Below are 13,033 nucleotides of genomic sequence, written 5' to 3'. Positions count from 1 at the left end.
CATTCTTGGCGACGGAATTGATATGAGACTGTAAGTTGAGCCTTTTATCTAGGATGACGCCTAGAGATTTGGCACTGTCAACAATGATAGGCTTGTTGAGAATATTCAGATTGTTCATCCAAGATTGGATAGGAGGAGGAGATAGTGAGGATGAGAGGAGAAGGAATTCTGTTTTGGAATGATTCAGTATTAGTTGATGGGTAGACAGCCTGTGGTGGATGGAGTTGAGTGTGGTGCTGAGGATTGAAATGTCATGAGTGGAAGAAACCTTTAGGTAGATTTGGGTGTCATCTTCATATAGGTGATAATGGATCCCATATTTTTTAGGAGATTGCCCAGTGGTTCAATGTAGAGGTTGAACAGATTGGGCGTGAGGATCGAGCCTTGAGAGACACTTTGTCTAACAGCCATTGAAGTGGAGAGACAAATAGCTATTTTGATCATCTGGGATCTGCCGAGCGGAATGATTCGAACCATTTGAGCATTGTACCTTCAAAACCCATTCTTAGATTTAAAGTGTTCAAAAGAGTGTTGTGATTAACAGTGTCAAAGGCTGGCGACAGGTCAAGAAGGATCAGGAGACAGGATTCACCTGAGTCAAGTACTCACAGGGCATCATCAATCACTTGAAGTAGGGCTGTTTCGGTACTGCAACCTTGGGTAAAACCATATTGGAATTTCTCAAGGAGGGAGTTGACATTGATATGTTAGGAAAATTGCTTCACCACACATCTTTCTATGATTTTAGCAAGAAAAGGAAGGTTGGTGATAGGGCGAAAGTTGTTGAGATCTTTTGCATCAGCAGGTTTCTTAAGAAGTGGGGTAACCTGTCCTGTTTTAAGTGCAGCAGGAAGGGAACCTTGGTTGAAGAGAGGTTTATCAGACTGTTCCAGTAGGAGAGTGTGTGGGTGCAACAGTCAATGGCAATGTCACTGGGGATGGGGTTGATGGAATGATTAGAGGGTTTAGTTTCTAGAATGCTTTCAAGGAGGGCCGTTTCAGTGATGAAGTCAAAGTTTTGCTACATGACTCGGGATTTGATGTCCTCAGGGGGTGTAGGATGGGTAACCTGATCCACAAGTGATTTTACTTTTTCATAAAAGAATATTGGAAATTCTGCAGATATGGTGGGAGAGGGAGAGATGTTGGTGCTTTTGATAATGTCGAATAACTTTTTAGGTCTGTTTTTGGCACAATCTAGGAGGGTTCTGAAGCGCATTGCTTTTTCATGGAAGATGTGTTTGTGGTAACAGGATCTTGCGAGGTGGAGATTGGATAGATTGGTGGTAGATGGAGAATGTCTCCATAATTTCTCAAGGTTCCTCAAGTGTTTTATTTGGGTTTTATTGACCACTGAGCAGAAGGAATAGGTCTTTTCTTTTTACTTTGCAGTGGAGCAACATTATCAATTACAGCTGATAGACTGGTGAGACACTGGGTGGTCAGGTAGTTGACATCAAAGTAGGGGTCTAAGAGTGGAAGAGAGCTCAAAGCTGTGTTGCATAAAATGTCCAGGTCGATGTTTTTAATGTTGAAGAAAAAGGTTGGCCAAGAGTACCAAAATGAGATAGGTGTTGAGAGAAGGGGATGAGGAAGTAGACAGACCAGTCTACTGGATAGGATCAACAGCAGTTAGCATATCTACTTTGGAGATAATAAGGTCCTTAGAGTGTGTCGGTTTTGTGTTATGTTGCCCCAGTGAAGATTAAAGTCACCAATAAAAATCTGTTTGTCACTTTGCGAGTATCGGTCACTCGCAAAGTCAGTGAAATCCTCTGTGAAGGCGGAGCTGTCACCAGGCGGGTGATAGATGGTATGAAACCTGACAGGGGAGTTTTGCTGTGTTTGAAACTCCAGAGAAAGGCATTCAAAGGAATGGAAAGATCTTCTGGGCAAAGCTTTGAGATGAAGGGAGTTCCTGAAGATAACTGCCACACCTCCCCCGACTTTATCTTCTCTATCGTTCCTGAGAATGGAATAGTCAGTGGAGATCAGAAGATTGAAAGAAGTGTTATTGAGCCAGGTCTCAGTGAGGAAAAGTATACCCAGGCTGTAAAGATTAATGATGTCTGAAATTTCCAGCTTGTGTTTGTTGGCGGATCGACAGTTGTGTAGCAGACATCGAGCCTCTGAGATGATTGTTTTTGGTGAAGGGAGTGCTCGCCAATGGAAGTAGGGAGTAGGGAAGAGTGGGAATTTTAGTACTTAGCTGGGTGATGTAAGTTTCAAGCTAGAGATAGAAGAGATGAGAAGTCCTAGTTTATTTTCTAGGGAGTGCAGAACTGGAAATGGAAAGTTATAATGTTCGATGGGTTCAGGGTGGGGTTCAACTTGAGAGGGAGAGCATGGAGTGGGTGGATATAGGAATAAAGAATGAAGGGAGATTGGTCAAGAAATATTGATTGGAAGTACTTGTCGGTGCAGCTGAGGAGGAGAGAGAATTATCTGTGCATACATTGAATAAAATAGAAGTATTGACTTCTGGCAGAGGGAGAAAAAGGTGAGGTCTGGAGTGGGAGAACAGGGGGAATGGACGTGGGACATAGGAAGGCAGAAAGTCGGGGGTAGAAAAGAGGTGGAGAAGGTGCGCAGGCTGGGTGTGGTGAGTGTATTGGGACTGGAAACAAGCACAAAAAGGATGGTAGCCCCGGTTGGTAGTTATAGAAAGTGTAAAGTTCTGCTAGGTTAGGGGGGAAGGAGGTGCGAGGGAGGTTGTCATAAGAGGATAATGGTTCAAGCAGCAGTTCTGGAGTGTTGGGGCGGGTGGAGAGAAAACAAAGCAGCTTGCCCAGGATTCATAAAAAAGGGAGAGGGGGAAGGGGGAGGGAGTGTAAGAAGGGAGAGCATAAGGTGGAAAAGCCACTGAGAGAGCTGGGAAGTCATGATATTGGAAAGATGGATTTGATAGGGGATGGTTGAACTGGCGAGGGGGGAGATTTCTGCAGAATTCCCGGTTGGTAAAGGGGTGCAGATGAGGGTGCGAGCCATTGGCTGGGAAGGAGTGTTGAGGGTACATTGATATTTGTATTTTAATACTCACTAATACGTTCATTAAAATTGTGTGGTTCTTGGGCTTCAAACAGATATTCTCTCCATAAGGAAACGAAAGCAGGTTCATATTTATTCTCTTATTCATTAACACTTTGATACTTAGTCTTTCAGTTTTATTTTTTTTTGACGTAATAAGATGTATAAGTACATAGGTAATACATATAGCTTTCTGAAAATAAATAATAACGTTTAAACAAACTGAACCCCGCAACAATATGAATGATAATAGATATAAATAACAAATTAATATTATTATTTCTAGATTAATTGGAAACATAGTATGCAGTAGAGAAGATAATAAAGTTTTCTATAAAAAAGGAAAAAGCGAAGCATAGGGATGGAGACAAAAAAGGAAAGGTGAAACCAGGAATGCTTCCGTCTCGAAGCCTCATTTCTTCACTTACCAACGAGGACGTTTGTATGTGTAGCCTCATTTTAAAGGAGCTCTAACTAAGAGATGACTATTACAAAAAGGAAAAACATAAAAAACACAAGGTATTGTTGCCATGTTTCACAGGGTAGATGTTGAATTCAGATCCCGATTTCAAAGCCCAGAACAGGATAAGGACTAACAAACACCTGAGGCACCTCAGCCACATGTGCAGGCAGTGGGCACTAGAATTTGGATATCATCTGCTGGTTAGATAGGAATCTAGGCCATACCTTGTGGCCCCATTCCGTGTATTATATTTATAGTACTTGTTACAGTGCTACAAGACCCTATAAAGGTGACCTCGTTCTAATCAGTAGACAGTTCACATGTCAGTGATTGGCGTAAAGGCAGAAAACTGGCTATCTATTTGGGAGAGAGTGTACCTACTAGCAATACATTCTACAGTTAGGTCACAACACAGTTGTAAGTGAATCCCTGCCAACCCACTGCCAGTAATGGCACAAGCAGCGGGAATTGGAGGATTTTCTGTTCCTGCCAAACTCTAAATGCGTTAATTAGTCTACTTTATGGAGTTCCAAGTCCTAATGGGGCAAGGCGGAAGCTGGATATGTCATTGTTGAAGCTGCTTCCAGTGAAGCCTTGAGTTTTAGTGCCAATAGCTCAGAACAAGACAGAGCAGGATTTTGTTAGCCACCAAGGTCACTTCTCCACCCAAGTGTATTTATAGCCAAGCGGGTCCTCTTCTTACCAGGTTTGACCCTATTTTCTTAGCGGACTCAGCGGTGGAAGTTCTGGTTCCCCTTTGGACCCTTGCCTCCTCGCTATTTTAAATCATGCCAGCCACCTGTATGGTAAACCCCGTCCTTAATGAGCTGATGAATAATGCTATGGAACTGGCACTGGTTCCTAAAAGTGGGAAGCAACCTTTATCGCTTCCTCTGCTGAAAAACTCTTCTTACCCAAACATTTTAGACAACTTTAGACTGATTTCTCTTCTTCCTACAGTTGCTAAGCTTTTGGAGAAAATTGTTAACAGGTAGTTATCACATTTCCTAGAGTCTAACCTCCTTCTGCACAACTCTCAATTTTGATGTGTGCTTTGTGTTCAATACTGCTTCCCATTCCACTCTGCTGGATAGACTCGAGAGGATTGGAATCAGAGACCAGGGTGTGCTGTGGCTAAAATCCTTCTTGGAAGCACACTCTCAAGCAGTCTTCCTGCTACCTTTTACTTCCTCATCCAAGCCACTTTAGTGTGGCGTGCCTCAAGATTTGGTGCTTAGCCCCACCATTTTTTTTTTGTAAAAGCCCCACCATTTTTAATGTATATCTGGAGCAACTGCAAAATTAGTTGAAGCCTGGAGGGTGCAGGTGGTGTCTTATGTGGATGACAACCATCTCCTCTTGGCCTTTCGAGGAATTGCGTCAGTATCCCTGAGTTCTTTTAAGCTCTGTTTGAAGATAGTAGTGGAACAGATTAATTTAAGCACCCTTAAGCTTAATTCAGTAAAAAACAGAGATCCTCTTCTTTGGCATGAAGACCTCTCCTGGAGTGTAGCATCTGGTGGTCGTCTGAGCTGGGTGCTCCTCCTCCACACACCCTCAGCACTTGCAGCTAGGAACCTAGGAGTAAAATTTAATTTTAGTCTTACTTTTGAGCCCCGAATCAAGTCTATCTCCGACACCTTCTTTGCTACTCTTAGGTCACTCAAAAGGATGCTTCACCTTATTCAGGAGGACTTTCGGGAAATTATTGCCCATGACATGGAAACGTGCAAATTGGATTATGCCAACAGTCTGTATTTGAGATCAAGATGATCCAATTTAAAGCACTGACCTTCACCTTCAGGACCTTCATTCATAAAGGTCCTCTCTACCTTAGGAGAAGATTTAAGCACCACCACCAAGCTAGATTCCCGAGTTCTTAAAATCTCAAACAGTTCCATGTTCCTTCATTTATCTGGCTTCCTTATTGTCGAATGCTTTGCGTATTAGCTTGTGGTGTAGTCTCTCTGAATTTGTTTTCAGAAAGAATCTCAAAACCTTACTTTTTGATTCCTGTCTAGTGGGCATCTAGGTCCGTGCTCTTAGGATTCTTTCTCTGGAGCTTTCCACTAACCCCAGGACGTCACTTTGGAGGCAGCTGTGGTCTTTACATGTGTCTTGAATTGAATTGAATTGTTGTTCCACTGGCCTTGTGTCTGTGTGCACTGCTGCCACAGCATGTGTTCTGATACCCTGTCTCAGAGGCTTAGTATTCCTCCTTATCTAATGACAGGGATGAGGAAGTGGACAAAGAGGTAATGTTTTAATTACTTACTAATAAAGTTGTTGTATGAGCTTTATTCAATAAAAGTTTATCATACTTACTAATAAATCCACTGCCACTTTCAGTCACTGAGTCTGGCTTACAGGGGATTTGGTGGTGTGAAGTCTTTTGTTTATATTAAGAAAAGGTGACATGGAATGCCTGTCTCAGGAAGAATGCTCACTTCATTGTGTAAAAACAGGAATGTTGGTAGCTCCATTGAAAACAATAGAGTGCTCTGGGCTTATAATGGCTGGTATAAACCCGGAGCTCCAACATTCCAATGTTTCTTTGTTCACAGCTCTGGCTGTGAACTAAGGCTTCAGGGAGCCCGAGGGATTTCAATCCTCTCGCGCTCCCTGAAGTCTTTGTTTTCTTTGTTAGAACATTCCGCCCTCTAGTGACAGAATGTTCTAATAGCCTTATAGCCCTTCGTATCAGGGCTATACCGGCTTTTAATGTCCTGCTGCCTTGTTTAAGTCCCTCTCCTTCGGCTTGGGCCTTTAAACCTTCAGCGGGCCTTTAATAGCCGGTATAGCCCGCTACGGCGGGCTATAAGGCTATATTAGAATATTGGAATATTGAGCGCTACATTGAAGACAATAGAACGGTCTGGGCTTCTATTGGCTGGTGGAAGCCCAGGAATGTTGCTGTGAACAAAGGATTTCAACCCCCTCGCGCTCCGTGAAGCCTTTACAAATTAGAACATTCTGCCGTTTAGGGGCAGAATGTTTTAATTGCCTTAGGGCCCTCCGTAGTGGGCTCGAACTACTATTAAAGGCCTGCTCCCATTAACTCTGGAATGGGCCTTTAATGGCCGGTAGAGACCGCATAGTTCGGGCTAGAGTAATCAAATTACCAATATGGAATTAAATATTTTCTCCCGTATGCAGCCTTTCCCCCAATTCTGTTTTTTAAGACCAAAATAATTAACTATCCTGGGTGATGTACTTCTAACTGTTCCATAAGTTAAAATTAAAATGTGAAATAAAAAAGGTATCAGGATTTAGGGCGAGGGCACCGGGACAAGATGGCTGCTTGCTAGAGACATTCCATGACATCGAGGGGCCGTTGTTGAATGAGGGAAGCCTAATCGGCACAATGCGGCTGCAAAGCATGGGAAAGGTAGGCTATTAGACCCCTAATTGGTCTAATTGATACCTTTTTGTCTTTTGTGCTGCCGCTGCCTGTGCACTCCACATATCGGTCACCATTTTGAGAGCTCCCATGCTTGATTCTCCTCAGGAGTCAGCGCACCTGTGCTTTTATTTTTCAGAAGAAACACATATTCTAACTTCCTTGCTGTCCTCGTGGTTTTTGATACTTTTGGGCAAATTTTAAGAAAACTCTACAATAGCGTACTGGTCCGTACTGGTTCATGCTGATCAGTCTGCTCATATTGTGATATATGCGAGCAAGTAGATACTGCTGCTGACACTTGAGAAATGCCTGGTAAAGGGCTGAATTGTCAGATTGTTGTGAAGGGAAGTTCACTCACGCATGCACCGGCTGTCTCCACTTCCGGTTATTCACTGCAGCACGAAGGTTAGCAGGCTAGTCTGCCTCCCCTTCATTATTTAGGTTTAAATCTTTTTATTATTGGAAGACGGCAATATAGTACAACAAGCAGTGTGGTTACACCAGGTACGAATAGTAATTCGCAGCGGAGGCATGATGTTCAAGGCAATACTGGCAATAACTGCAATGTCCAACTTGTCGGGCATGAAAATGCACTGAACAAAGAAAATATTAGAACTAGAAAAACCCAGGAAAACCTTCTCCCCGCCCTTAGCCCAACCCCCCCTTCCAAACTCTCCTCCGTCCCCCCTTCCCCCACCCAGTCCAGATCTCACAGCAGTCTCCCTACAGCTCATTCGTTCAACTTCTGAGTGTCTCATGCCTCGAGTGCCTAAGGGTCTGTAGCTATGGGTGCCGTCAGGCGCAACAATCTGAGATATTTAGGACAAGTTATCTCCGTGAATTCAGTCAGAAGTAGGGCTCTAAAGGGCTGCCAGAGTTCCTCAAATTGGTCCCCCTTCCCTGCTGCGGTGAGTGACAGCTTCTCCATACCCAACACATGCCACATCCGGTGAAGCCAGCCTGTGGTGGTAGGGACGGTGGAGGTACGCCAGTGTGCAAGGATGTTCTGCGGAGCAGACCCAAGGGCTATGGCCATTTGACGGCCCCTACGAGAGCGCAGTGGGTAAGTTAGTGCATTGGGGAGGCCCAGCAGTATATAAGCGGGAAAGCGGGGTATTTCTGTCTGGAAGTGTGCGTCAACTTCAACTAAGATGTGTGTCCAGTATGAGTGGCTGAGCGAGCAATCCCACAAAATGTGTACCAAAGTTCCAGTGTGCCCACAGCCCCTCCAGCAGAGCTTATCTTTTGAAGGATCCATTTCGGATAGCCTCTCAGGGGTGTAGTACCAGTATAGAGATATTTTTGTGAGTGTCTCGGTGAGTCCTATGTGGTACGCTGAGTGCCTAGCCCTATATGCAATGTTCCCCCATTCCTTATGACTCAGGGATCTACCCAGTTCTCTTTCCCTTCGTACCCTGCCCGGATTGTAGATGTGTGTGGTTGGCGTCTGGATCAATTTATAAAGGTCTGAGATGAGCTTAGAGTTGGAGGTGCGTGAGAAAAGCCATTTCTCATACGGAGTGAATTTCCTATCAGCCGATTCTCGTACTTGTGGCTGCAACGCCCAGGGACGCACCTGCAAATATCTCATACGCTCTGTTTCGGGGGGATTATATTCTTGCCTAAAGAGCTGGAAAGGAAGCACCCCATCCGAGCTGTATATATGATACAGCGAGCGGCAACCTGCCGGCCTCCAGTGTGCGAAGACCCCTTTAGCCATTCCGGGGGTAAAGTCAGGGTTGTCAACCAGGGGTGTGAGTGGAGAGGGGAATGTAGTCAAGCCGTGAAGCGTGTTAGTCGCATCCCAGACTTCTAGGGGAACCCGGGTTATAGAGGACGCATAGAGGTTGGCAGGTCTATAAACTCGAGGTAAAAACGGCATCTCCTGCAACGGACGCCCCGCCACCGCCTGGCCACCGCCTGGTCCTGAAAGAGCCAGTGCTTGTCGGACTCCCACCTGCTCCACTCCACCAAATAGCGCAATTGCGCCGCCTGGTAGTATTTATGCAGGTCAGGAACGCCCAAACCTCCCTCCTCAGGAGCCAACGTGGCGAGTGTTCTCTTCAATCGGGGCTTCCGACCCTGCCAAATAAATTTGGCTAGGTCCGATTGGGTTTGTCTTATCCAGCCTGCTGGAGGCCGAAGTGGTAGGGCACGAAAGAGATATAAGATTTGCAGCAGGATGGTCATCTTAACTGCCGCAATGCGACCTAGCCAGGATAGGGGAAGATGTCTCCACCGATCTAACTCTCCTCGGATGTGAGCGCGCAGAGAAGTGTAGTTGGCCGTGACCATTATGGTCAGGGTCGGGGCGAGCTGATTTCCCAGGTATGGAACAGTATCTGTAGCCCATTGAACGGGTAGAAGGGACTGCAGATAAGCTCGTGTGGAGGCTGCAAGAGACAGGTCTAATGCTATAGATTTGTACGTATTCATCTTGAATCCGGACACCGTAGCAAACGCCTCAAGCTCAGCAACACACGCCGTCCGCGGATGGTCCAAGGTAAGTAGGACATCATCCGCATAGAGGCTGATGGTATGAAGATCGCCGCCGAATTTGATGCCAAGAGCATCCTGACGTTGCCGGATTCGATAAGCGAGCGGTTCCATATAGAGGGCGAAGAGGAGTGGTGACAGTGGGCATCCATGTCTCGTCCCTCTCTCGATGGGGAACGCGGTCGATGTGTAGCCATTGACTCTCACTACTGCGGAGGGCGCGCTGTAGCAGTTGAAGATTAGGGTCCGAAATTTCTCCCCAATCCCGAACTTGGCTAGTACCATTTCCAGGTAGGGCCAGTGAACACGGTCGAACGCCTTCTCAGCGTCGACCGCCAGTATCATGTACTCCCCAGGTATTCTGGAAGCTTTTTCAATCAGGTGGGTTACTCTCTTAGTGTTGTCAACTGTCTTGCGGTCAGGGACAAAGCCCGCTTGATCGGGGTCTATTAAGCCTGGCAGATGGGTGGCCAGACGCGTGGCGAGGATGCTGGTGTATAGTTTGAGGTCAACATTAAGGAGGGAAATTGGTCAGTATGCCCCGCGTTTAGTTCTGTCCTTCCCTGGCTTTGGAATAACCGAGACAGAGGCACGCAGGAGATCCTCTGCTCCTGGGTCCGCGAACGAATTAAATAGGCGAGTGAGCAACGGCGCTAGGGTGGTGCAGAAAGTTTTGTAAAAGGAGGAGGTATAGCCGTCCGGCCCAGGTGCCTTCCCCACCTTAAGACGAGCGATTGCAGCGACCACCTCCTCGATGCGGATGTCTCTCTCAAGCCATTCCGACTGTTCCGGTGCCAGAGATGGGAGTGTGACCAAGTCCAGATACCTGGTTGCGGCAGCGACATTCGGAGGCATGCCCTCGTAAAGATCAGCATAAAAGTCTCGGAACGTCTCTGCTATTTGCGCATCCTCTAATACAATAGATCCCCTCAGTGCGCGTGATTTCTTTCACCCTCTGACGTTGTTGGGTTATTCTGAGCCGATTGGCTAGTAACCGCCCACACCGATCCCCACCGGTGTAGTAGGCGTGTTTCAGCCTCAGTGCCGCATATTATGCCCGGTCAGTATCGAGAGCTGCGAGGTGACCACGCGCCACCTTGAGCTGTTTCCAGACTCTTGGGGCCCCAGTCCGTTGTGCATGCGTTCGAGTTCCTGCACTTTTAGAGTGAGTTCCCCTCTTTTTTCTGTTCGCATTCGGTCAAAGCGCCAGGATACCCTCTGGGTGACAGTCACGCTCAACAAGTATGTGTTACATTATATTACATTCGGTTGTTGGCCGAGGAAATTGCAATAAAGACTCCCCGAAGGACAGCTTTCAATGCGGCCCATTGGGTTGCTAGCATGGTGTCCGAGTTCGCGTTGTGCTGTAGGCCCGGGCCTCTGAATCCACGGCCACTGTGGTGCGCCTCCCAGGTAAGGCAAGAGCCAGTCCGTGATGGGCCGGGGAGACGGAGAGTCGTGCGTCCCCCTCGTGTGTTTGTGGCGTCTGGGCCCCCGATTTCAAGTTCGGGCCGCCCGTCCGAACACCCGACCCGCGGGGGCGTTGGTCCCAGCACAAGTGTCCCGGCTCAGTTTCTCCTCGGGCAGAATGTGTGGGAGACTGTGGCAGGGAACGCCCGTGGCAGGCGATGAGCGTTGGTGAAGTCCCCACACCGGCCCAGGTCCTGCAGAGAGAAAGCGCGGTGCTCCCCTTGATAGCTGTCCTACCTCCTCACCTCAAGTGCGCAGGTATCAGGCTGGTCGAAGAGCACCGCTGGGCTCAGCTGGGCCCCCAGGACCGTCAAATGCGTTGCAGAGCTCCGGCCTCCTCCTCCGCGCAGCAGGCCCCGAAGCCTGGACCGTGAGTTTCGTGCCACTCCCGGGTCAGCCTCGGACCCTGTCGGCGTGCCTCACACTGGCAGCTCACCCCGGGGGACAGTCCTGGTCACCTACGCGACAGCAGGTAATGGGGTAGACGATCGGCCAGCCAGGGAGGGTCCCCGGAGCCCCTCGGGGGTATCAGCATGTGTTCCGGGGGAGTGCTGCAGCCTGGGTCCTCCGCTCCGCGGCGACTAGGCCCGAAGCCGGGGCCTCAATTGTCCTCGCCACCCGCTGGAAGGCCCCCGTGTGTCGCCGCCTCCGGCACCGGCTCAGTCCGACCCCAGCAATTCCGGAGTGCTCCTCACTCGTCCCCAGTCGAGTGGCGTCAGTCCGCGGCTCCCTGCTCGCACAGCTCAGGGTGCTGTTGATGCTAGAGGTATTTTGGGCGCCCAGTGCCCGCCGCCGCCATTATGCCATACCACCTCGGCCAGGGCCTCCGCAGCGTATCTCGCGGCTCCGGCGGGTTACCCCGCGATGATCAGTGAGCGGAAAGGACACCGCTGAGAAGCACTGTGCTTCTTACTGTGGAATCCGGGAGTAGAGGGGGGATTGCACGTCTCTAAAGAGGCTAATAGGGGTTCAGGGCCAGGGAGCCTCGCAGGACATGTCTGGCTAAGCCGCCATCTTGGCCACGCCCCCCCTTCATTATTTAAACAGCATGTCACCTGCGACGCGTGGTGAATAACGCGAGCAAGTAAATACTGCTGCTGACACTGGTGAAACGCCTGGTAAAGGGCTCTTAGGACGTGCCAATTGTAAATCTTTAACCTGTGCCGCATTGCTTTTACCATACTTCACTCACCTGTGTTTAACTTCCCCTGTTCACCGCTGAATTTCCGTTTGTTGTGGAGGGAAGTTATAATTGTAAATTTTTAATTTGCGCCGCTTTGCCTTTTAATATACCTCACTTATCTGTGTCCCACTTTCCCGGTCCACCGCTGAATTTTCAGATTGTTGTGGAGGGAAGTTCACTCACGCATGCACCGGCAGTCTTCACTTCCGGTTTTTCACCGCAGCACGAAGGTTAGCAGGCCAAAGGCAAGCCCGTCTGTGCCCGCCCTGACTCATTCGTCGGGCCACACTTTAGATGGCCTCTTTTCAAACCACAAGCAACTTATAATAGGAGACATTACCCCTTTGCCATGTGCGGTCCTTTTTGACATCCAAACTAGAGTTAATTCTGTTTTACCTATTAAACCTTCTATTTCCAAAGAATTTAAAGCATGGAGCAATATTGACTCGTAAAAATTTAAATCCAAATTGCTTGCCTCTCAGTCAGATGATCCCTCTGATCCCGAGATTGCAGCCACCTTCTACACTAATTGGATTTTTGACGCAGTTAACACAACGTTTCCTATAAAGAAAAGGTCCACCAATAGGGCCACGAAGTCCGCTCCTTGGTTCAATGAAACCCTCAGGCTTGAAAAAAAAATTTGCAGATGCCAAGAGCGTAAATGGTGCTTAGATTACGATCCCGCTCAAAAACTATGTTATAAACAGGCTCTCTCTAAATATAAACAATTTATGATTACAGAAAAAAGTAAATTTTATTGTAAACAAATAGAAACTGCACAAGACTCAGTGAGACATCTTTATCAGGTTGTTACTCGTTTATCTGGACAAGGCCCATCCTCCTCCATAGTTGCTACTCAAAATCTTTGTAATTCATTAGCAACCTATTTTCAAGGGAAAGTTAGTGACATCTATTCGCTTTTTAAAACTCACACTTCTACCAACTCTTCTTCACCTGTTTTATCTGAAGATTCTAAATGTGTGCCTGAAAC

This window comes from Lissotriton helveticus, chromosome 8 (assembly GCF_964261635.1).
Source record: "Lissotriton helveticus chromosome 8, aLisHel1.1, whole genome shotgun sequence".
NCBI lineage: Eukaryota > Metazoa > Chordata > Amphibia > Caudata > Salamandridae > Lissotriton > Lissotriton helveticus.
The sequence above is the reverse complement of the archived record's forward strand: the minus strand, read 5'-3'. Positions refer to the sequence as shown.